Genomic DNA, 24,300 nt, shown 5'->3' on the forward strand with positions numbered 1-24,300 from the left:
TATACGTATATACTGTACTCTATATCATCTACTGTATCTTGCCTATGCTGCTCTGTACCATCACTCATTCATATATATTTCTGTACATATTCTTTATCCCCTTACACTGTGTATAAGACAGTAGTTTTGGAATTGTTAGTTAGATTACTTGTTGGTTATTACTGCATTGTCGGAACTAGAAGCACAAGCATTTCGCTACACTCGCATTAACATCTGCTAACCATGTGTATGTGACAAATACAATTTGATTTGATTTGATTTGACTAGCGTTCGCCCCATGGTGTCCACAGCCAAACATCTCCAGCGATATCTTGTGTGACTGACTAATGTTCACCCCACGGTGTCCACAGCCAAACATCTCCAGCGATATCTTGTGTGACTAACTTAACGTTCCTTAGTTTAGATTCGTGCTTCAACGATCTTAGTTGTTGAAGAGATCTACTGCTATTTATTTTCTTGCTGAGTCTTTAATAACAACCGTACAAAATGTCTGGTCAACTTTAAGATGTCAGCTGTGTTTAAAATCTCTGTTCAGCTGCCCCCCCTGGACTCACTGAAGTTGGGGCACTTCATGAAGAAGTCTTTTGGGGTACTTCCCCGTCACACTTCCGGACCAAGGGTGGAACTTGGTGAACTGGTGTCCATGGAAACAGTAGTAGTGATCCGACCAGCGAAGGGCCGAGGTGAAGTTGGGGAGGTGGGTCCACTGGCTAGCCTTTACCTTCTTAGTGTAGGTGTCAAAGTGGAGCACGTCATGCCCTGGGGAGGAAGCAGGGTTGGAGTCAATTCAGGTATCAATAATATATAATAGCATTATATATATACACGGTTTTATCCAAAGTCGTTTACAGTCATGTGTGCATAAATGTTTTACTTATGAGTGGTCCCAGAAATCAAAATTCCCTATGCTGACATTACAAGTGCCTTACCTACTGAGCTACAGAGGACAGGTATTTAAAAGTTTTTAATTGAAAATGCTACATTTGCGCATTGTTGATTTATAAGAGATTGATTACTGATTTGATAGAGATATGGGACATTTATTAGCTTACCCTTGAAGAATATGACAGAGTCTCAGCGACAATCTCCCTTGGGACACACCACAGCAGCATCCAGGTGGTCAGGGAAACCAGGGAACACCTCAGAGATGTCCTTGGGGAAGCCCTCCACCAGGACATGGCTAAGCTGGTGGTAGCTGAACACCTTGTTGTCCTAGAGTGGAGAGAGGAGAGGAATCTTTATGACCTATCAGAGGGCAAGGTTGCGCTACTACCATATTGTTTAGTACCTTGTTGTCTTAGAGTGGAGAGAGGAGGAGATGCAGGAGAGGAGGGTGGAGCTACTACCATATTGTTTAGTACCTTGTTGTCCTAGAGTGGAGAGAGGAGGAGATGCAGGAGAGGAGGGTGGAGCTACTACCATATTGTTTAGTACCTTGTTGTCCTAGAGTGGAGAGAGGAGGAGATGCAGGAGAGGAGGGTGGAGCTACTACCATATTGTTTAGTACCTTGTTGTCCTAGAGTCCTAGAGTGGAGAGAGGAGGAGATGCAGGAGAGGAGGGTGGAGCTACTACCATATTGTTTAGTACCTTGTTGTCCTAGAGTGGAGAGAGGAGGAGATGCAGGAGAGGAGGGTGGAGCTACTACCATATTGTTTAGTACCTTGTTGTCCTAGAGTGGAGAGAGGAGGAGATGCAGGAGAGGAGGGTGGAGCTACTACCATATTGTTTAGTACCTTGTTGTCCTAGAGTGGAGAGAGGAGGAGATGCAGGAGAGGAGGGTGGAGCTACTACCATATTGTTTAGTACCTTGTTGTCCTAGAGTGGAGAGAGGAGGAGATGCAGGAGAGGAGGGTGGAGCTACTACCATATTGTTTAGTACCTTGTTGTCCTAGAGTGGAGAGAGGAGGAGATGCAGGAGAGGAGGGTGGAGCTACTACCATATTGTTTAGTACCTTGTTGTCTTAGAGTGGAGAGAGGAGGAGATGCAGGAGAGGAGGGTGGAGCTACTACCATATTGTTTAGTACCTTGTTGTCCTAGAGTGGAGAGAGGAGGAGATGCAGGAGAGGAGGGTGGAGCTACTACCATATTGTTTAGTACCTTGTTGTCCTAGAGTGGAGAGAGGAGGAGATGCAGGAGAGGAGGGTGGAGCTACTACAATTTTGTTTAGACCAATCCAGTCTTTTTAATATCTGGGTATAGAGGGTGTTTCTGGACAGGACCAATGTCCAGGTTTGGGGAGGAACTGGATGTAATCCTTGTTACATGTCAAATCAAATCAAATTGTATTTGTCCATAGACGTGTTCAGAGAAGTTATAGCGGATGTAGCAAAATGTTTGTGAATGTATTTTAGGTTGGTTGAACAAAAGGACTTGAATTCCTGTTTGTTATCACAATCACACCATGAGTCGTTAATTATGACACATACACCCCATGTCACGGTCGTGTGTAGAGACGGACCAAGGCGCAGCATGATTGGAGTTCTTTATTTTAGAAAAACCAACGACCGTGCAGTACTGAGGTGCAGGTGAGAGGCTACATGCACTCACTCAAAACAGTATCCCACAAAGCAGGTGAGAACAGGGAACCCTTAAGTGGGAACAGGGAAGATAAGTGGGAACAGGGAACCCTTAAGTATTGATCAACTCAATCCCAAAACATAGAAACAAAATGACTAGAACACCCCCTATTGTTTCACGCTCTGCCCTAAACATCATGGAGAACCAAAGGCTCTCCATGGTCAGGAGGGTGACAACCCCACCCTTCTTCTTCTTTCCGGAGAGATGTTATCTGATTACAAACAAAAAATAAACTGTAAATGTAATCGGTTACGTTGCCAGCAAATATTACACAGATACTTTTGAAAAAACTAGATGATTACTTCTTGGATTACTTTTAAATTCAGAAAGGATGTTTGACAAAACAAATTACATTATTACATCTTTCTGTTTTTAATTCAGGTGCAAAAGGTGCGATCTGACCACCAATCAGAGACCACTACGATGACACACCAAACGATGTCCACCAATCAGAGACCACTACGATGACACACCAATCAGAGACCACTACGATGACACACCAAATGATGACCACCAATCAGAGACCACTACGATGACACACCAATCACAGACCACTACGATGACACACCAAACGATGACCACCAATCAGAGGCCACTACGATGACACACCAAATGATGACCACCAATCAGTGGAGACCACTACGATGACACAGGAAATGATGAACACCAATTGAGACCACTAGATGACACACCAATCACAGACCAGGATGACACACCAAATGATGACCACCAATCAGAGACCACTGCAGGACGACGACACACCAATTGATGACCTTGTTGTCCAATCAGAGAGGAGATGCAGGAGAGGATGACACACCAATTGAGACCACTACGATGACACATCAAACGATGACCACCAATCAGGAGGCCAGGGTGGATGACACACCAAATGATGACCACCTTGTTGTCCAATCAGAGACCACTACGATGACACACCAAATGATGAACACCAGTCAGAGACCACTACGATGACACACCAATCACAGACCACTACGACGACACACCAAATGAGACACACCAATCAGAGACCAGGGTGGAGCACACCAAATGTTTAGTACCACCAATCAGAGACCAGGACGATGACACACCAAATGATGACCACCAATCAGAGATCACTACCACGACACACCAAATGTTTAGACACACCAATCTTCCTAGAGTGGAGAGAGGAGAGATGCATATTGTTTATACCGAGAGGAAACTATGCAGTTTTTGTTTTACCTTGTTGTCTTACATTAGTACCCCAGGTCATCTTAGTTTTCATTACATAGAGTGGAGAAGAACTACTGAATATAAGATCAGCGTCAACTCACCATCAGTACGACCAAGAATATGTTTTCAGGAGGCGACTCGGATCCTGTGTTCTGCCTTACAAACAGGACAACGGAATGGATCGATGCAGCGACCCAAGAAATGACTCCGAAAAAGAGGGAAACGAGGTCTTCTGGTCAGACTCCGGACAAGGGCACATCGCGCACCACTCCCCAGCATTCTTCTTGCCAATATCCAGTCTCTTGACAACAAGGTTGATGAAATCCGAGCAAGGGTAGCATTCCAGAGGGACATCAGAGACTGCAACGTTCTCTGCTTCACGGAAACATGGCTTACTGGGAAGACGCTATCCGATGCGGTGCAGCCAACGGGTTTCTCCACGCATCGCGCCGATTGAAACGAACATCTTTCTGGTAAGAAGAGTGGAGAGAGGCGAATGCCTCATTACAGGGACATGGTGTGATGAAGGAAACATACAGGAACTCAAATCCTTCTGTTCACCTGATTTAGAATTCCTCACAATCAAATGTGGACCGCATTATCTTCCAAGAGAATTCTCTTCGATTATAATCACAGCCGTATATATCCCCCAAGCAGACACATCGATGGCTCTGAACAAACTTTATTTAACTCTTTGCAAACTGGAAACCATTTATCCGGAGGCTGCATTCATTGTAGCTGGGGATTTTAACAAAGCTAATCTGAAAACAAGACTCCCTAAATTTTATCAGCATATCGATTACGCAACCAGGGGTGGTAAAACCTTGGATCATTGTTACTCTAACTTCGTTTGTACGCATATAAGGCCCTGCCTCGCCCCCTTTCGGAAAAGCTGACAAACGACTCCATTTTGTTGATCCCTGCCTACAGGCAGAAACTTAAACAAGAGGCTCCCACGCTGAGGTCTGTACAACGCTGGTCAGACCAAGCTGACTCCACACTCCAAGACTGCTTCCATCACGTGGACTGGGACATGTTTAGTATTGTCAGATAAAAATATTGAGGAATACGCTGATTCGGTGTGGAGTTCATTAGAACGTGCGTTGAAGATGTGTTCCTAGACGATAAAAACATTCCCTAACCAGAAACCGTGGATTGATGGCAGCATCAGAGACCACGTGAAACTGAGACGCAACCACTGTTTTTAATCAGGGCAAGGTGTCTGGCAACATGACCGAATACAAACAGTGCAGCTATTCCCTCCACAAGGCTATTAAACAAGCAAAGCGTCAGTACAGAGACAAAGTAGAATCTCAATTCAACGGCTCAGACACAAAGGCATGTGGCAGGGTCTACAGTCAATCACGGACTACAAGAAGAAACCCAGCCCAGTCACGGACCAGGATGTCTTGCTCCCAGGCAGACTAAATAACTTTTTGCCCGCTTTGAGGACAATACAGTGCCACTGACACGGCCTGCAACGAAAACATCGGTCTCTCCTTCACTGCAGCCGAGGTGAGTAAGACATTTAAACGTGTTAACCCAATGCAAGGCTGCAGGCCCAGACGGCATCCCAAGGCGTCCTCAGAGCATGCATTGACCAGCTTCGGTGTGTTTACGGACATATTCAATCAATCCCTATACCAGTCTGCTGTTCCCACATGCTTCAAGAGGGCCACCATTGTTCCTGTTCCCAAGAAAGCTAAGGTAACTGAGCTAAACGACTACCGCCCCGTAGCACTCACTTCCGTCATCATGAAGTGCTTTGAGAGACTAGTCAAGGACCATATCACCTCCACCCTACCTGACACCCTAGACCCAACCAATTTGCTTACCGCCCAAATAGGTCCACAGACGATGCAATCTCAACCACACTGCACCCCTAACCCACCTGGACAAGAGGAATACCTATGTGAGAATGCTGTTCATCGACAACAGCTCGGCATTCAACACCATAGTACCCTCCAATGGGAACGTCATCAAGCTCGAGACCCTGGGTCCCGACCCCGCCCTGTGCAATTGGGTACTGGACTTCCTGACGGGCCGCCCCAGGTGGTGAGGGTAGGCAACAACATCTCCTCCCCGATTTGATCCTCAACACGGGGCCCCCATGGGTGCGTTCTGAGCCCTCTCCTGTACTCCCTGTTCACCCACGACTGTGTAATGAAAGTTTGTGAGGGATCCGTGACAATAGTAGCAATAATACTGATCAATAATAATATTGATCAATAATAATACTGATCAATAATAATATTGATCAATAATAATCATACTGATCAATAATAATCATACTGATCAATAATAATAATACTGATCAATAATAATACTGATCAATAATAATACTGATCAATAATAATACTGATCAATAATAATAATACTGATCAATAATAATACTGATCAATAATAATACTGATCAATAATAATAATACTGATCAATAATAATAATAATCGACAATAATACTGATCAATAATAATAATACTGATCAATAATAATACTGATCAATAATAATACTGATCAATAATAATAATACTGATCAATAATAATAATTCAACAATAATACTGATCAATAATAATAATACTGATCAATAATAATAATACTGATCAATAATAATACTGATCAATAATAATAATAATCGACAATAATACTGATCAATAATAATAATACTGATCAATAATAATACTGATCAATAATAATACTGATCAATAATAATAATACTGATCAATAATAATAATAATCGACAATAATACTGATCAATAATAATAATACTGATCAATAATAATAATACTGATCAATAATAATACTGATCAATAATAATAATAATCGACAATAATACTGATCAATAATAATCATACTGATCAATAATAATACTGATCAATAATAATACTGATCAATAATAGACAATAGTCGAATTATGACGCATCCATACTGTGGCTGATGATTGTCTGATTTTTATTGGGAAGCTTGTAAAAATTCAGTACATAGACACACAATACATACATGTTAGGGATATTACAATAAAGTCACCAACCTCGTTTCCATCCACAGTTTTTATGCAAGTAAAGGCATAACGTATATAAAAATAAAGTAAAGTTGAAATAAAGTTTCAGATCGTTTGTTCATTTGACACGGTGGGATCTTTTAAAATTAATTATGCGAGAAATGGTGGCGGAAACACCTTTATGCACAAATATTGATACAACTACATGGCAATAATGTTTTGTACTGCTACCATGTTGTTGTCATGTTGTGCTGCTACCATGTTGTTCTGTTGCCATGTTGTTGTCATGTTGTGCTGCTACCATGTTGTTCTGTTGCCATGTTGTGCTGCTACCATGTTGTTCTGTTGTCATGTTGTACTGCTACCATGTTGTTCTGTTGCCATTTTGTTCTGCTACCATGTTGTTGTCATGTTGTGCTGCTACCATGTTGTGGTCATGTTGTGCTGCTACCATGTTGTTGTCATGTTGTGCTGCTACCATGTTGTTGTCATGTTGTGCTGCTACCATGTTGTGGTCATGTTGTACTGCTACCATGTTGTGGTCATGTTGTGCTGCTACCATGTTGTTCTGTTGCCATTTTGTTCTGCTACCATGTTGTTGTCATGTTGTGCTGCTACCATGTTGTGGTCATGTTGTGCTGCTACCATGTTGTTGTCATGTTGTGCTGCTACCATGTTGTGGTCATGTTGTGCTGCTACCATGTTGTTGTCATGTTGTGCTGCTACCATGTTGTGGTCATGTTGTGCTGCTACCATGTTGTTCTGTTGCCATTTTGTTCTGCTACCATGTTGTTGTCATGTTGTGCTGCTACCATGTTGTGGTCATGTTGTGCTGCTACCATGTTGTTGTCATGTTGTGCTGCTACCATGTTGTTGTCATGTTGTGCTGCTACCATGTTGTTCTGTTGTCATGTTGTACTGCTACCATGTTGTTGTCATGTTGTGCTGCTACCATGTTGTGGTCATGTTGTGCTGCTACCATGTTGTTGTCATGTTGTACTGCTACCATGTTGTTGTCATGTTGTGTTGCTACCATGTTGTTGTCATGTTGTGTTGCTACCATGTTGTTGTCATGTTGTGTTGCTACCATGTTGTTGTCATGTTGTACTGCTACCATGTTGTTGTCATGTTGTGCTGCTACCATGTTGTTGTCATGTTGTGTTACCATGTTGTTGCCATGCTGTGCTGCTACCATACCATGTTGTTGTCATGTTGTGCTGCTACCATGTTGTTGTCATGTTGTGTTGCTACCATGTTGTTGTCATGTTGTGTTTCTACCATGTTGTTCTGTTGTCATGTTGTGCTGCTACCATGTTGTTGTTATGTTGTACTGCTACCATGTTGTTGTCATGTTGTGTTGCTACCATGTTGTTGTCATGTTGTGTTGCTACCATGTTGTTGTCATGTTGTACTGCTACCATGTTGTTGTCACCCCCCCGTTATTTGCCTCTGCTGTGTGGAGGTGGAAGGTGCAATATGGCCGTAGTGGCGCCTTTTATGTTTTAACTAACATACATATATACATACAGTGGGGAGAACAAGTATTTGAAACACTGCCGATTTTGCAGGTTTTCCTACTTACAAAGCATGTAGAGGTCTGTAATTTTTATCATAGGTACACTTCAACTGTGAGAGACAGAATCTAAAACAAAAATCCAGAAAATCACATTGTATGATTTTTAAGTAATTCATTAGCATTTTATTCCATGACATAAGTATTTGATACATCAGAAAAGCAGAACTTAATATTTGGTACAGAAACCTTTGTTTGCAATTACAGATATCCGTTTCCTGTAGTTCTTGACCAGGTTTGCACACACTGCAGCAGGGTTTTGGCCCACTCCTCCATGCAGACCTTCTCCAGATCCTTCAGGTTTGGGCTCGACGTGAGTAAGACATAGGCCGACACAGGCCGACACAGGCGGATTGAGACGCATCCAATCCCCAAAAACAGATATCTCTAGCTTAAACTGACAGGTTTTTAAATGGTGATTTTTGTATCATGCTAATTAGATTTCCGTGGGCGTGGGGACGTCAACCTTAGGGGTTAAGATAGAGATATCAATCCATCAAATCCGCCAATGTCGGCCTTCTGCGTCTGCTGTGGAAGGTGGCCTGAGCTACAGCAATGTTTGTCAGACCATGAGACATCCTAAAAAGAAAAAAAATTGTTCTTCTCACAAAAGCGTCCGGAAGTGTTTGGCCTAGAAGTGATTCTCACCACTCTATGGAAAGGAGAGTCTCATGAACAAGACTCTCTACAAAACTCTCTATAAGACTCTCTACAAGACTCTCTACTAGACTCTCTACAAGACTCTCTACAAGACTCTCTACTAGACTCTCTACAAGACTCTCTACTAGACTCTCTACAAGACTCTCTACAAGACTCTCTACTAGACTCTCTACAAGACTCTCTACAAGACTCTACTAGACTCTCTACAAGACTCTCTACAAGACTCTCTACAACCCCCACAAGTGTGACGGGTCTGGAAGTATGGAGGTCGTTTTGTGCCAACAAAAATAAGGGGTTAAATATGTGTCAAAAAAAACTACAATATAAGGACAGACACTTCAAAACCTTATTACTTCTGATTTATTTTTTGACTGTCTTTTTCTTTTGCCATTTATGAATGTGTTAATCAATGCGTTTCTATGGGCTATAGTAGTAAAGACCAAATTCAATGTTTTATCCAATAATAGTTAATTTAAATGTTTCTGTAATTCACCTCTGTCCCTAAGCAGTTTGAAAATCTATTTTTATTTATTTTTTATTTATTTCACCTTTATTTAACCAGGTAAGCTAGTTGAGAACAAGTTCTCATTTACAACTGCGACCTGGCCAAGATAAAGCAAAGCAGTGTGAACAGACAATAACACAGAGTTACACATGGAGTAAACAATTAACAAGTCAATAACACAGTAGAAAAAAAAAATAGGAAAAAAAGAGTCTATATACATTGTGTGCAAAAGGCATGAGGAGGTAGGCGAATAATTACAATTTAGCAGATTAACACTGGAGTGATAAATGATCAGATGGTCATGTACAGGTAGAGATACTGGTGTGCAAAAGAGCAGAAAAGTAAATAAATAAAAACAGTATGGGGATGAGGTAGGTAGATTGGGTGGGCTATTTACAGATGGACTATGTACAGCTGCAGCGATCAGTTAGCTGCTCAGGTAGCAGATGTTTGAAGTTGGTGAGGGAGATAAAAGTCTCCAACTTCAACGATTTTTGCAATTCGTTCCAGTCACAGGCAGCAGAGAACTGGAAGGAAAGGCGGCCAAATTAGGTGTTGGCTTTAGGGATGATCAGTGAGAACACATTTACATTTACATTTAAGTCATTTAGCAGACGCTCTTATCCAGAGCGACTTACAAATTTGTGCATTCACCTTATGACCTCCAGTGGAACAGTAGTGCATCTAAATCTTTTCAGGGGAGGGGGTGAGAGGGATTACTTTATCCTATCCTAGGTATTCCTTAAAGAGGTGGGGTTTCAGGTGTCTCCGGAAGGTGGTGATTGACTCCGCTGTCCTGGCGTCGTGAGGAGTTTGTTCCACCATTGGGGGCCAGAGCAGCGAACAGTTTTGACTGGGCTTGCGGGAACTGTACTTCCTCAGTGGTAGGGAGGCGATGCAGGCCAGAGGTGGATACCAGTGCCCTTGTTTGGGTGTAGGGCCTGATCAGAGCCTGGAGGTACTGAGGTGCCGTTCCCCTCACAGCTCCGTAGGCAAGCACCATGGTCTTGTAGCATTTTGATGCGAGCTTCAACTGGAAGCCAGTGGAGGGAGCGGAGGAGCGGGGTGTTCGTGAGAGAACTTGGGAAGGTTGAACACCAGACGGGCTGCGGCGTTCTGGATGAGTTGTAGGGGTTTAATGGCACAGGCAGGGAGCCCAGCCAACATGTTGCAGTAATCAGACGGGAGATGACAAGTGCCTGGATTAGGACCTGCGCCATGCTTCCTGTGTGAGGCAGGGTTGTACTCTGCGGATGTTGTAGAGCATGAACCTACAGGAACGGGCCACGCATTGATGTTCTGTTGAGAACGACAGGGTGTTGTCCAGGATCACGCCAAGGTTCTTAGCGCTCTGGGAGGAGGACACAATGGAGTTGTCAACCGTGATGGCGAGATCATGGAACGGGCAGTCCTTCCCGGGAGGAAGAGCAGTTCCGTCTTGCCGAGGTTCAGCTTGAGGTGGTGATCCGTCATCCACACGGATATGTCTGCCAGACATGCAGAGATTTGTGATTGCCACCTGGTCATCAGAAGGGGAAAGGAGAAGATTAATTGTGTGTGTCTGCATAGCAATGATAGGAGAGACCATGTGAGGTTATGACAGAGCCAAGTGACTTGGTGTATGCGAGAATAGGAGAGGGCCTAGAACAGAGCCCTGGGGACACCAGTGGTGAGCACGTGGTGTGACGGATTCTCGCCACGCCACCTGGTAGGAGCGACCTGTCAGGTAGGACGCAACCAAGCGTGGGCCGCGTTGAGATGCCCAACTCGGAGAGGGTGGAGAGGAGGATCTGATGGTTCACAGTACGAAGGCAGTCGATAGGTCTAGAAGGATGAGAGCAGAGGAGAGAGAGTTAGCTTTAGCAGTGCTGCGCCTCCATGATACAGAGAAGAGCAGTCTCAGTTGAATGACTAGTCTTGAAACCTGACTGATTTGGATCAAGAAGGTCATTCTGGGAGAGATAGCGGGAGAGCTGGCCAAGGACGGCACGTTCAAGAGTTTTGGAGAGAAAAGAAAGAAGGGATACTGGTCTGTAGTTGTTGACATCGGAGGGATCGAGTGTAGGTTTTTTCAGAAGGGTGCAACTCTCGCTCTCTTGAAGACGGAAGGGACGTAGCCAGCGGTCAGGGATGAGTTGATGAGCGAGGTGAGGTAAGGGAGGAGGTCTGAAATGGTCTGGAGAAGAGAGGAGGGGATAGGGTCAAGCGGGCAGGTTGTAGGGCGGCCGGCCGTCACAAGACGCGAGATTTCATCTGGAGAGAGGGGAGAAAGAGGTCAGAGCACAGGGTAGGGCAGTGTGAGCAGAACCAGCGGTGTCGTTTGACTTAGCAAACGAGGATCGGATGTCGTCGACCTTCTTTTCAAAATGGTTGACGAAGTCATCTGCAGAGAGGGGAGGAGGGGGAGGGGGAGGAGGATTCAGGAGGGAGGAGAAGGTTGCAAGAGCTTCCTAGGGTTAGAGGCAGATGCTTGGAATTTAGAGTGGTAGAAAGTGGCTTTAGCAGCAGAGAGAAGAGGAAAATGTAGAGAGGAGGGAGTGAAAGGATGTCAGGTCCGCAGGGAGGCGAGTTTTCCTCCATTCTCGGCTGCCCGGAGCCCTGTTCTGTGAGCTCGCAATGAGTCGTCGAGCCACGGAGCGGGAGGGAGGAAGCCGGCCTGGAGGATAGGGGACATAGAGAGTCAAAGGATGCAGAAAGGGAGGAGAGGAGGGTTGAGGAGGCAGAATCAGGAGATAGGTTGGAGAAGGTTTGAGCAGAGGGAAGAGATGATAGGATGGAAGAGGAGAGAGTAGCGGGGGAGAGAGAGCGAAGGTTGGGACAGGCGCGATACCATCCAGTAGGGGCAGTGTGGGAAGTGTTGGATGAGAGCGAGAGGGAAAAGGATACAAGGTAGTGGTCGGAGACTTGGAGGGGAGTTGCAACGAGGTTAGTGGAAGAACAGCATCTAGTAAAGATGAGGTCGAGCGTATTTCCTGCCTTGTGAGTAGGGGGGAAGGTGAGAGGGTGAGGTCAAAAGAGGAGAGGAGTGGAAAGAAGGAGGCAGAGAGGAATGAGTCAAAGGTAGGCGTGGGGAGGTTAAAGTCGCCCAGAACTGTGAGAGGTGAGCCGTCCTCAGGAAAGGAGCTTATCAAGGCATCAAGCTCATTGATGAACTCTCCGAGGGAACCTGGAGGGCGATAAATGATAAGGATGTTAAGCTTGAAAGGGCTGGTAACTGTGACAGCATGGAATTCAAAGGAGGCGATAGACAGATGGGTAAGGGGAGAAAGAGAGAATGACCACTTGGGAGAGATGAGGATCCCGGTGCCACCACCCCGCTGACCAGAAGCTCTCGGGGTGTGCGAGAACACGTGGGCAGACGAAGAGAGAGCAGTAGGAGTAGCAGTGTTGTCTGTGGTGATCCATGTTTCCGTCAGTGCCAAGAAGTCGAGGGACTGGAGGGAGACATAGGCGGAGATGAACTCTGCCTTGTTGGCCGCAGATCGGCAGTTCCAGAGGCTACGGAGACCTGGAACTCCACGTGGGTCGTGCGCGCTGGGACCACCAGATTAGGGTGGGCGGCCAAGTGTGGAGCGTTTGTATGGTCTGTGCAGAGAGGAGAGAACAGGGATAGACAGACACATAGTTGACAGGCTACACAAGAGGCTACGCTAATGCAAAGGAGATTGGAATGACAAGTGGACTACACGTCACGAGTGTTCAGAGAGTTAAGCTTACGTAGCAAGAATCTTATTGACTAAAATGATTAAAATGATACAGTACTGCTGAAGTAGGCTAGCTGGCAGAGGCTGCGTTGTTGACTAAGTAGGCTAGTTGGCATTGGCTGCGTTGTTGACACTACACTAATCAAGTCGTTCCGTTGAGTGTAATAGTTTCTACTGTGCTGCTATTCGGGGCTAGCTGGCTAGCTAGCAGTGTTGATTACGTTACGTTGCGTTAAAGAACGACAATAGCTGGCTAACTAACCTAGGAAGTCGCTCTAGACTACACAATTATCTTTGATACAAAAGACGGCTGTGTAGCTAGCTATGTAGCTAGCTACGATCAAACAAATCAAGCCGTTGTACTGTAATGAAATGAAATGAAAAATGTGATACTACCTGTGGAGCAAAGCGAAATGCGACCGGATTGTTGAGTGCAGAAGTTCTGTTCGGTAGACGTTGGCTAGCTGTTGGCTAGCTAGCAGAGTCTCCTATGTTAAGGACGACATAAAACTACACACTCTAAACTACACAATTATCTTGGGTACGAAGACAGCAAAGACAACTATGTAGCTAGCTAACACTACACTAATCAAGTCGTTCAGTTGAGTGTAATAGTTGTGCTGCTAATCGGTAGACGGTGGACTAGCTAACGGTGGACGTTAGCTAGCTGGCTAGCTGCAGGGCAGTGTAGACTGCGTTAGGACGACGAAATACGATAATTACGCAATTATCTATGAAACAAAGACGGCTGTGTAGCTAGCTAAGAAGAAATTGATAAGATTAGACAAATCAAACCGTTGTACTATAATGAAATGTAATGAAATGTAATACTACCTGCGGACCGAGTGCAGATGCGACCGCTCGCTCCAACCCGGAAGTGCAACCGGGTTGCAATACACCTGCTGGAGCGCGTGCTACGGGTGGGTGTTGAACTGAGATAAGGCGGAGCTTTACCTAGCATGGAATTGTAGATAACCTGGAGCCAGTTTGAAAATCTATGTTGGCTTTGGTATTAATTAATTAATTCATATCCAGCTAACGTCAGTGGGAATTTAAATCGCCCTGCTCACTCGGCTTTCCCCCATGTTCTCCTGACAAACTGTTTGACTTGTTATCTAAGAATGATAACTTTGAACTATTAACAAAAGGACTATCTTAGTCTGAATTGTATTGAAAGATATTTTGTGCTGAGCTAAATTTCACCCAGCTGATAACCAAGCCTACACGGCCAAATCCACAAGACCCAGTGAAATCTATCCCGATTGATCTTACTCTGACTAAATACAACCAGTGAAATATGCTGTCAGTGGTGTTTTCTCTCTGGATATTAGTGACCATTGCTCAGTAGTCTGTGTTTGATTGTTCTTTCACTGCATTGTTCTTACATTGCACTTGCATAGCCTTTAAACCATGTCATAACATAGATAGAAACGCATTGAAAATGACAGGTAGTTAATGGCAGGGTTGCCTTCGAAATCAAATCAATCTGCTATTCAGCACATGAGCAAGGCGGTTAAACCCCCCCCCCCCCAACAACAACTGCTCCCTGGCACCGAAGACGTGGATGTCGATTAAGAGAGAGAGAGAGAGCTAGATAGAGAGAGAGGGAGCTAGAGAGAGAGAGAGAGTGTGTGTGAGAGAGAGAGAGAGAGAGAGAGAGAGAGAGAGAGAGAGAGAGAGAGAGAGAGAGAGAGAGAGAGTGTGAAAGAGAGAGAGAGTGTGAAAGAGAGAAAGAGAGCAGTCGTCTGGGTCCAGGAGAAGGTTCTGGAGAGAGCACAGTGTACAGTTGCCTGGGCTGCAGCTGGACCGGAGATGCTAAAATCTTGCATAATTTTGTCAGAAGTTCAATATTTACGAAGTCTGTCCTCGAGACATTGTTAAAGGGCTAACCCTAACCCTTTTTATGTTGACGTGCTTGATCGTTCCTGATACCAAACTCAAAGTCCTCCTGACTTCAGAGTCTGGAAAGGCTGTTTTGATGTTGTCGGCACGATGCGTTGATGATGAACTCGTCAACAGCAAAACAGTTCCTCCGCCGAGAAGAAGAGAGAATTATCAATCGTCAAATTTCAAATTCATAAGAGTCTGGACACACTGATTACCTGAACGGTATTATATACAATACCTGTCAAATGTTTTACAACACCTACTCATTCAATGGTTTTTCTTTATTTTTACAATTTTCTACATTTGTAGAATAATAGTGAAGACATCAAAAATGACAAAGTAACACATGTAGTAACCAAAAAAAAACAAATGAAAATATATTTTAGATTTGAGATTCTTCAAATAGCAAACAGTTACCCTTTTCCACCTCTAAGTTCATGCCTTCAACTCTGCTCTTGCATGGGCCCAACTGTACAGTGTGGCGATGACCATTCGAAACTTTAATAATTAATGACATGCAGTACATGGTCCTTATCTCCTTCATATTTACATGACCTGGAGCTTAGGTTCAAAGCAGAGCAACTTTCTTTCATAAGGTCAGTCGTGGTCTTTTCAGAACCTCTGTTACACTCGCATTCTCAATCCCCAGAATTATTTTATTTCACAAAATCTTTTCACGTGTTCGTTTTTTCAAAAGGGAAAAAAAAAGCGAACAAAATCAACAACTTCATAGTTTAGAACAAAAAATGGAAGAAAAATGAAATGTTTTCTACAATAACCAATATCACTCCCTAAAAACACAACCCTATCTAACTATCCTTGGATGGCCTTTCTAGAATTAGAATTAGGCCTACATGGAAAACTTAAAGCAAGACAAACCGTTAATGACGTTGTAATAGGAAATACTATTATTTCCATGACAGAATTTTTCAAATCTTTTTTATTTTAGACTGAAGAATGTAGATGTTTTCAAACACAGTGCCTTCAGAAGGTATTCACACCCCTTTGACCTTTTCCTCAGTGGGTTGTTGTTACAGCCAGAATTTAAAATGGGTGACATTGAGATTATGTGTCATTGGCCTATACACTATATCACATAATGTCAAAGTGGAATTATGTTTTTCAAATTTTTCAAATTGGTAAAAAAAAATATATGAAAAGATGAAATACATTTACATTTAAGTCATTTAGCAGACGCTCTTATCCAGAGCGACTTACAAATTGGTGCATTCACCTTATGACATTGTCTCTAAGTATTCAACCCATTTGTTATGACAAGCCTAAATATGTTCAGGAGTCAAATGTGCTTAACATGTCCCATAATAACTTGCATGGACTCACTCTGTGTGCAATAATAGTGTTGAACATACAATTATCTGTAAAGTCCCTCAGTGTATTTATAAACACAGAGTCAACCAATCAGGGAGGTTTTCCAATGCCTTGCAACCAAGGGCACCTATTGGTAGATGGGTAAAACATAAATAAAGCTGACACAGAATATCCCTTTAAGCATGGTGAAGTTATTAATTACACCTTGGAGGTTGTATCAATACACCCAGTCACTACAAAGATACAGACATCCTTCCTAACTCAGTTTCCGGAGAGAAAGGAAACCGCTCAGGGATTTTCACCGTGAGGCCAATGGTGACTTTAAAACAGTTACAGATGGCTGTGATAGGAGAACACTGAGGATGAATCAACAACGTTGTAGTTACTCCACAATACTAACCTAATTGACAGAGTGAAAAGAAGTTAAAATATTCCAAAACATGCATCCTGTTGGCAACAATACACTAAAACAATTGAAAAGAAATTAACCTTGTCCTGAATACAAAGCCTTATGTTTGGGGCAAATCCAACACATCACTGAGTACCGCTCTTCATGTTTTCAAGCATGGTCGTTGCTGCATCATGTTATGGGTATGCTTGTCATCGGCAAGGACGTTTGTTTGGGGATAAAATGAAATGGAATAGAGCTAAGCACAGACATAATCCTAGGGGAAAACCTGGTTCAGTCTGCTTTCCCACAGACACTGGGAGACAAATTCACCTTTCAGCAGGACAATGACCTAAAACACAAGGCCAAATATACACTGGAGTTGCTTTCCAAGACAACATAGAATTTTCCTGAGTGACCTAGTTACAGTTTCGACTTCAATCTGCTTGAGCATCTATGGAAAGACTTGAAAAAGGCTGTCTAGCAATGATGAACAATCAACGTGACAGAGCCTGAAACATCTTTGAAAAGATTAATGTGCAAATATTGTACAATCCAGGTGTGAAAAGCTCTTAAGAGACTTACCCAGAAAACCCCACAGCTGTCAGAGCTGCTTCTACAAATTTATGTAAATTAGATAATTCTGTATTTCATTTTCAAAAACATTTGCAAACATTTCTAAAATCATGTTTACACTTTGTCACAATGGGTTATTATGTGTAGATGGGTGAGAAAACATATAATCCATTTTGAAATTTAGGCAACAACAAAATGTGCAATAAATCAAGGGGTATGAAAACTTCCTGCAACCTAAAAGTTGTATATCACGAAAATCCAACCTGAAAGCTTTTGGACAGCAGAGAAATATTGAGGGAATCCTATCTGGGTCAGAAAAATACACTCATATGACAGGTAAGATATAGAAAACCTTTCAGAGATCCAACTGACAACCTCTAAGAAAAATATATCAACTATTGGAACCAAGATTTTAAAAATAACTGATATCAGCACAAGATGGAGGGAATGTTGGAACATAACCAACTAAATTACAGTTAACAAAAAACGTACACTTTTATCCAAGTATAAACTCACCGTCAACCTAGATGTATTAAACAAGACACAACATTCACAAATTCTACAGCACAACGGCAGAGTCATGTTGACAATGAGTTAATGATCCATGCCTTCTGAAAGTGCTATAAAGTTGGTTGTCAGAAGTTTTACAATGTAGGTTTACTTGTAATCCGTCGATCTGCATATTTCAAGGCATATGGGGGTGAAAGGCACTGGAGCGACGAACCGTCCTTCCTGTCTCTGCCTGGCCGGTTCTCCTCTTTCTCCACTGGGATTCTCTGCCTCTGACCCTGTTACGGGGGGGCTGAGTCACTGGCTTGCTGGTGCTCTTCCATGCCGTCCCTAGGAGGGGTGCACTTGAGTGGGTTGAGTCACTGACGTGATCTTCCTGTCCGGGTTCGTGCCGTGGGGGAGATCTTCGTGGGCTATACTCGGCCTTGTCTCAGGGTAATAGGTTGGTGGTTGAAGATATCCCTCTAGTGGTGGGGGGGGGGGCAGAAGAGGACTGGCCACCCCTCAGAGCCTTCCTAGGTTCTGGCCTTTCCAGGGAGTTTTTCCTAGCCACTGTGCTTCTACATCTGCATTGCTTGCTGTTTGGGGTTTTAGGATGGGTTTCTGTACAGCACTTTGTGACATCGGCTGATGTAAGAAGGGCTTTATAAATACATTTACATTTACATTTACATTTAAGTCATTTAGCAGACGCTCTTATCCAGAGCGACTTACAAATTGGTGCTTTCACCTTATGACATCCAGTGGAACAGCCACTTTACAATAGTGCATCTAGGTCTTTTAAGGGGGGAGAAGGATTACTTTATCCTATCCTAGGTATTCCTTAAAGAGGTGGGGTTTCAGGTGTCTCCGGAAGGTGGTGATTGACTCCGCTGTCCTGGCGTCGTGAGGGAGTTTGTTCCACCATTGGGGGCCAGAGCAGCGAACAGTTTTGACTGGGCTGAGCGGGAACTGTACTTCCTCAGTGGTAGGGAGGCGAGCAGGCCAGAGGTGGATGAACGCAGTGCCCTTGTTTGGGTGTAGGGCCTGATCAGAGCCTGGAGGTACTGAGGTGCCGTTCCCCTCACAGCTCCGTAGGCAAGCACCATGGTCTTGTAGCGGATGCGAGCTTCAACTGGAAGCCAGTGGAGAGAGCGGAGGAGCGGGGTGACGTGAGAGAACTTGGGAAGGTTGAACACCAGACGGGCTGCGGCGTTCTGGATGAGTTGTAGGGGTTTAATGGCACAGGCACAGGCAGATTGATAATGAGATACCGAATGGGTTTGACAATATTATTTGTCACTTAAATTGAAGAAGCTAAATAGTTAAATACTGGAAATGTTAAAAGAAATGGAGAAATCAAATGCTTGAATTTAATATTGAAAAAGAGACAGAAACAACATGACACAATCTGAAGTCATATGGGGCAGAGTCTTACAAGCATTAGAAACAACACTGGGTGTGGATACAGTGTAACGTATTCCATTTAAGAATGATGGAGGCCACTGTGTTCTTGGAGACCTTCAATGCTACAGAAATGTTTTTTTTGGTAAGGTTCCCCAGATCTGTGCCTCGACACAATCCTGTCTCGGAGCTCTAAGGACACTTCCTTGGACCTCATGGCTTGGTTTTTGCTCTGACTTGCACTGTCAACTGTGGGACATTATATAGACAGGCGTGTACCTTTCCAAATCATGTCCAATCAAGTGAATTTACCACAGGTGTACTCCAATCAATTTGTTGAAACATCTCATGGATGATCCATGGAAACAGGATTCACCTGAGCTCAATTTCGAGTTTCATAGCAAAGCGTCTGTTAACTTATGTAAATAACAAATTTCTGTTTGTTTTTAAATAAATTTGCTAACATTTCTAAAAATCTGTTTTCACTTCATCATTATGGGGGAGGGGGGGTGTAAATTGCTGAGGATAATGTTTTTCTTGTCCATTTCAGAATAATGTTGTAACGTAACAAAATGTGAAAAGAGTAAAGGGGCCTGAATACTTTCCGAATGCACTGTAAATATGAAACTGACATTTACTGTAAATATGAAACTGAAATGCACTGTAAATATAGAAACTGAAATGCACTGTAAATATGAAACTGAAATGTACTGTAAATATGAAACTGAAATGCACTGTAAATATAGAAACTGAAATGCACTGTAAATTAGAAACTGAAATGCCCTGTAAATATGAAACTGAAATGCATTGTAAATATGAAACTGAAATGTACTGTAAATATGAAACTGAAATGCACTGTAAATATAGAAACTGAAATGCACTGTAAATTAGAAACTGAAATGCACTGTAAATATAGAAACTGAAATGCCCTGTAAATATGAAACTGAAATGCACTGTAAATATGAAACTGAAATGCACTGTAAATATGAAACTGAAATGTACTGTAAATATGAAACTGAAATGCACTGTAAATATGAAACAGAAATGCACTGTAAATATGAAACTGAAATGTACTGTAAATATGAAACTGAAATGCACTGTAAATATAGAAACTGAAATGCACTGTAAATTAGAAACTGAAATGCCCTGTAAATATGAAACTGAAATGCATTGTAAATATGAAACTGAAATGTACTGTAAATATGAAACTGAAATGCACTGTAAATATAGAAACTGAAATGCACTGTAAATTAGAAACTGAAATGCACTGTAAATATAGAAACTGAAATGCCCTGTAAATATGAAACTGAAATGCACTGTAAATATGAAACTGAAATGCACTGTAAATATGAAACTGAAATGTACTGTAAATATGAAACTGAAATGCACTGTAAATATGAAACAGAAATGCACTGTAAATATGAAACTGAAATGCGTCACAATGTAACCTTTATTTAACTACGGAAAGTAGTTAACGATGGCCCACCCCGGGGCCAAACCCGGACGACGTTGGGCCAACTGTGCACCTCCCTATGGGATGCAACTCGATCAAACATTTCCTCAACATATAATTAGCCTCGTGTACAGTAAATACTTGTGATACTGGCAAAAGTGGAAAAGAACAGTATATGCATGTAGGATAAATGAATTACTAGATATATGGGGAAATATGAACGTGATAAAAAATATACAAGGGGAATTAAATAATGCACGTTCTTGCTGAAAGCTACCAAGTCAGCTTCTTCAGACTGATTGAGTGTGTGGACAGGTGTCTTTTATACAGGTAACGAGTTCAAACGGGTGCAGTTAATACAGGTAATGAGTGGAGAACAGGAGGGCTTCTTAAAGAAAAACTAACAGGTCTGTCAGAGCCGGAATTCTTACTGGTTGGTAGGTGATCAAATACTTATGTCATGCAATAAAATGCTAATTAATTACTTAAAAATCAATCAATGTGATTTTCTGGATTTTTGTTTTAGATTCCGTCTCTCACAGTTGAAGTGTACCTATGATAAAAATTACAGACCTCTACATGCTTTGTAAGTAGGAAAACCTGCAAAATCGGCAGTGTATCAAATACTTGTTCTCCCCACTGTACATACATACATATAATGGCATTTGGTCATATGATAATGGCATTTGGTCGAGAGAGAGAGAGAGAGAGAGAGAGAGAGAGAGAGAGAGAGAGAGAGAGAGAGAGAGAGAGAGAGACACAGAATGAACCCATGTTGAGGTAGGGAGAGGACGAACGTCATCAAGTGAGAAATTGAGTTAAAAAGCACTATCGGTTCAACTCTTCATCTCTGCTGACTGTAGCCCAAGTGCTATACCGAAACAGATACAAGCTATGGACGTTAGCACCAGCACAAAGCCAAATCAATCACTTCCCAAGTTTATTGTTATCCAGACACGAGCTGACTTTGTAATTTCAAGAGATGTGGTTTCAAGATTTCCCCTGGCTGCATTACAGCGGATCTTTTTATAGGGAGTTTTATGCACCAATTTGTTTCTGAAGATTTCACCCTTTGGCACAATATCAGACCCTGTATTTGTCAACACAGGCTTTAATAGTTGGAATAAGACTATTGAGAAGTTCTCAGCTCATGCGAAAAGTCACTCCCACTGCAACTCAGTTACAGTGGGCGCACTAAAATCAACCCATGTGGACTCACAGTTATCGACTGGATGCTACAAAAAGGGACTAAGACTATGGTGGAGTGGAGCCAGAGCCGCCACCGTGGACAGACGCCCACGCAGACCCTCCCCTATGGGTTTAGGTGTGCGGTCGGGAGTCTGCACCTTTGGGGGGGGGTACTGTCACACCCTGGCCTTAGTTACCTTTGTTTTCTTTATTATTTTGGTTAGGGCAGGGTGTGACATGGGTGATTTATGTGTTTTGTCATGTCTAGGGTTTTTTGTAGTTTTATGGGGTTGCGTTCTTTTAGGTGTCTAGGTAAGTCTATGGTTGCCTGGATTGGTTCTCAATCAGAGGCAGGTGTTTATCGTTGTCTCTGATTGGGAGCCATATTTAGGCAGCCATATTCTTTGGGTATTTTGTGGGTGATTGTTTCCTGTCTTTGTGTTTTCTGCACCAGTTCGGACTGTTTTGTTTTTTCATGTTTATTGTTTTGTAGTGTTAAGTGTCTCTTATTATAGAACCATGAACTATAACCACGCTGCGTTTTGCCTCTCATTCCCAGGAAGAAAGCCGTGACAACCACTCAGGAAGGAGAAGCGTTCTGTCTCCTGGAGATGAACGTCATTTGGTGCGAAAAGTGCAAATCAATCCCAGAAAAACAGCAAACCTTCACAAACCTTGTGAAGATGCTGGAGGAAACATTTACAAAAGTATCTATATCCACAGTAAAACAAGTCCTATATCGACACAACATAAACGGCCGCTCAGCAAAGGAAGAAGCCACTACTCCAAAACTGCCATATAAAATCCAGACTACGGTTTGCAACTGCATATGGGGCCAAAGATCATACTTTTTGGAGAAATGTCCTCTGGTCTGATGAAATTAAAATTGAACTGTTTGGCCATAATGAGACCATCGTTATGTTTGGAGGAAAAAGGGGGAGGCTTGCAAGGCGAAGAACATCCCAACCGTGAAGCACGGGGGTGGCAGCATCATGTTGTGGGGGTGCTTTGCTGCAGGTGGGACTGGTGCACTTCACAAAATAGATGGCATCATGAAGGAGGAAAATTATGTGGATATATTGAAACAACATCTCAAGACATCAGTCAGGAAGTTTAAGCTTGGTCGCAAATAGGTCTTCCAAATAGACAATGATCCCAAGCATACTTCCAAAGTTGTGGCAAAATGGCTTTAAGGACAACAAAGTCAAGGTATTGGAGTGGCCATCACAAAGCTCTGACCTCAATTCTATAGAAAATTTGTGGGCAGAACTGAAAAAGCGTGTGCGAGCAAGGAGGCCTACATCCTGACAAAGTTACACCAGCTCTGTCAGGGGGAATAGGCCAAAATTCACCCAACTTATTGTGGGAAGCTTGTGGAAGGCTACCCGAAACATTTGACCCAAGTTAAACAATTTAAAGGCAATGCTAAATACCAATTGAGTGTATGTAAACTTCTGACCCCCTGGGAATGTGATGAAAGAAATTAAATCTAAAATAAATAATTCTTTCTACTATTATTCTGACATTTCACATCCTTAAAATAAAGTGGTGATCCTAACAGGGCATTTTTACTGGGATTAAGGTTCAGGAATTGTGAAAAACTGAGTTTAAACGTATTTGGCTAAGCTGTATGTAAACTTCCGACTTCAACTGTAGCTGTGCAGCAATGCTCCTCATCCAACCTGACAGAGCTTGAGAGGAATGGAAGACTCCCCAATACAGGTGTGTCAAGCGTAACGTAGCGTAGCGTCATACCCACGTAGCGTAGCGTCATACCCACGTAGCGTAGCGTCATACCCACGATGCGTAACGTCATACCCACGTAGCGTAGCGTCATACCCACGAATGGTAGCGTCATACCCACGAAGCGTAACGTCATACCCACGTAGCGTCATACCCACGTAGCGTAGCGTCATACCCACGAAGCGTAGCGTCATACCCACGAAGCGTAACGTCATACCCACGTAGCGTAGCGTCATACCCACGTAGTGTCATACCCACGTAGCATAGCGTCATACCCACGTAGCGTAGTGTCATACCCACGTAGTGTCATACCCACGTAGCGTAGCTTCATACCCACGTAGCGTCATAACCACGTAGCGTAGCGTCATACCCACGAAGCGTAGCGTCATACCCACGTAGCGTAGCGTCATACCCACGTAGCGTAGTGTCATACCCACGTAGCGTAGCGTCATACCCACGAAGCGTAGCGTCATACCCACGTAGCGTAGCGTCATACCCACGTAGCGTAGCGTCATACCCACGAAGCGTAGCGTCATACCCACGTAGCATAGCGTCATACCCACGTAGCGTAGCGTCATACCCGTGGCGTAGCGTAGCGTGGCGTGGCGTC

General features: G+C 43.2%; 1 pseudogene; it reads right to left on the reverse strand.

The window, feature by feature from the left end:
* Positions 1–531: 531 nt before the first annotated feature.
* On the reverse strand, positions 532–23,826 carry LOC115116775 (hemopexin-like; annotated as a pseudogene).
* Between the last annotated feature and the right edge of the window lie 474 nt (positions 23,827–24,300).

The sequence above is a fragment of the Oncorhynchus nerka genome, linkage group LG3 (assembly GCF_034236695.1).
Source record: "Oncorhynchus nerka isolate Pitt River linkage group LG3, Oner_Uvic_2.0, whole genome shotgun sequence".
NCBI lineage: Eukaryota > Metazoa > Chordata > Actinopteri > Salmoniformes > Salmonidae > Oncorhynchus > Oncorhynchus nerka.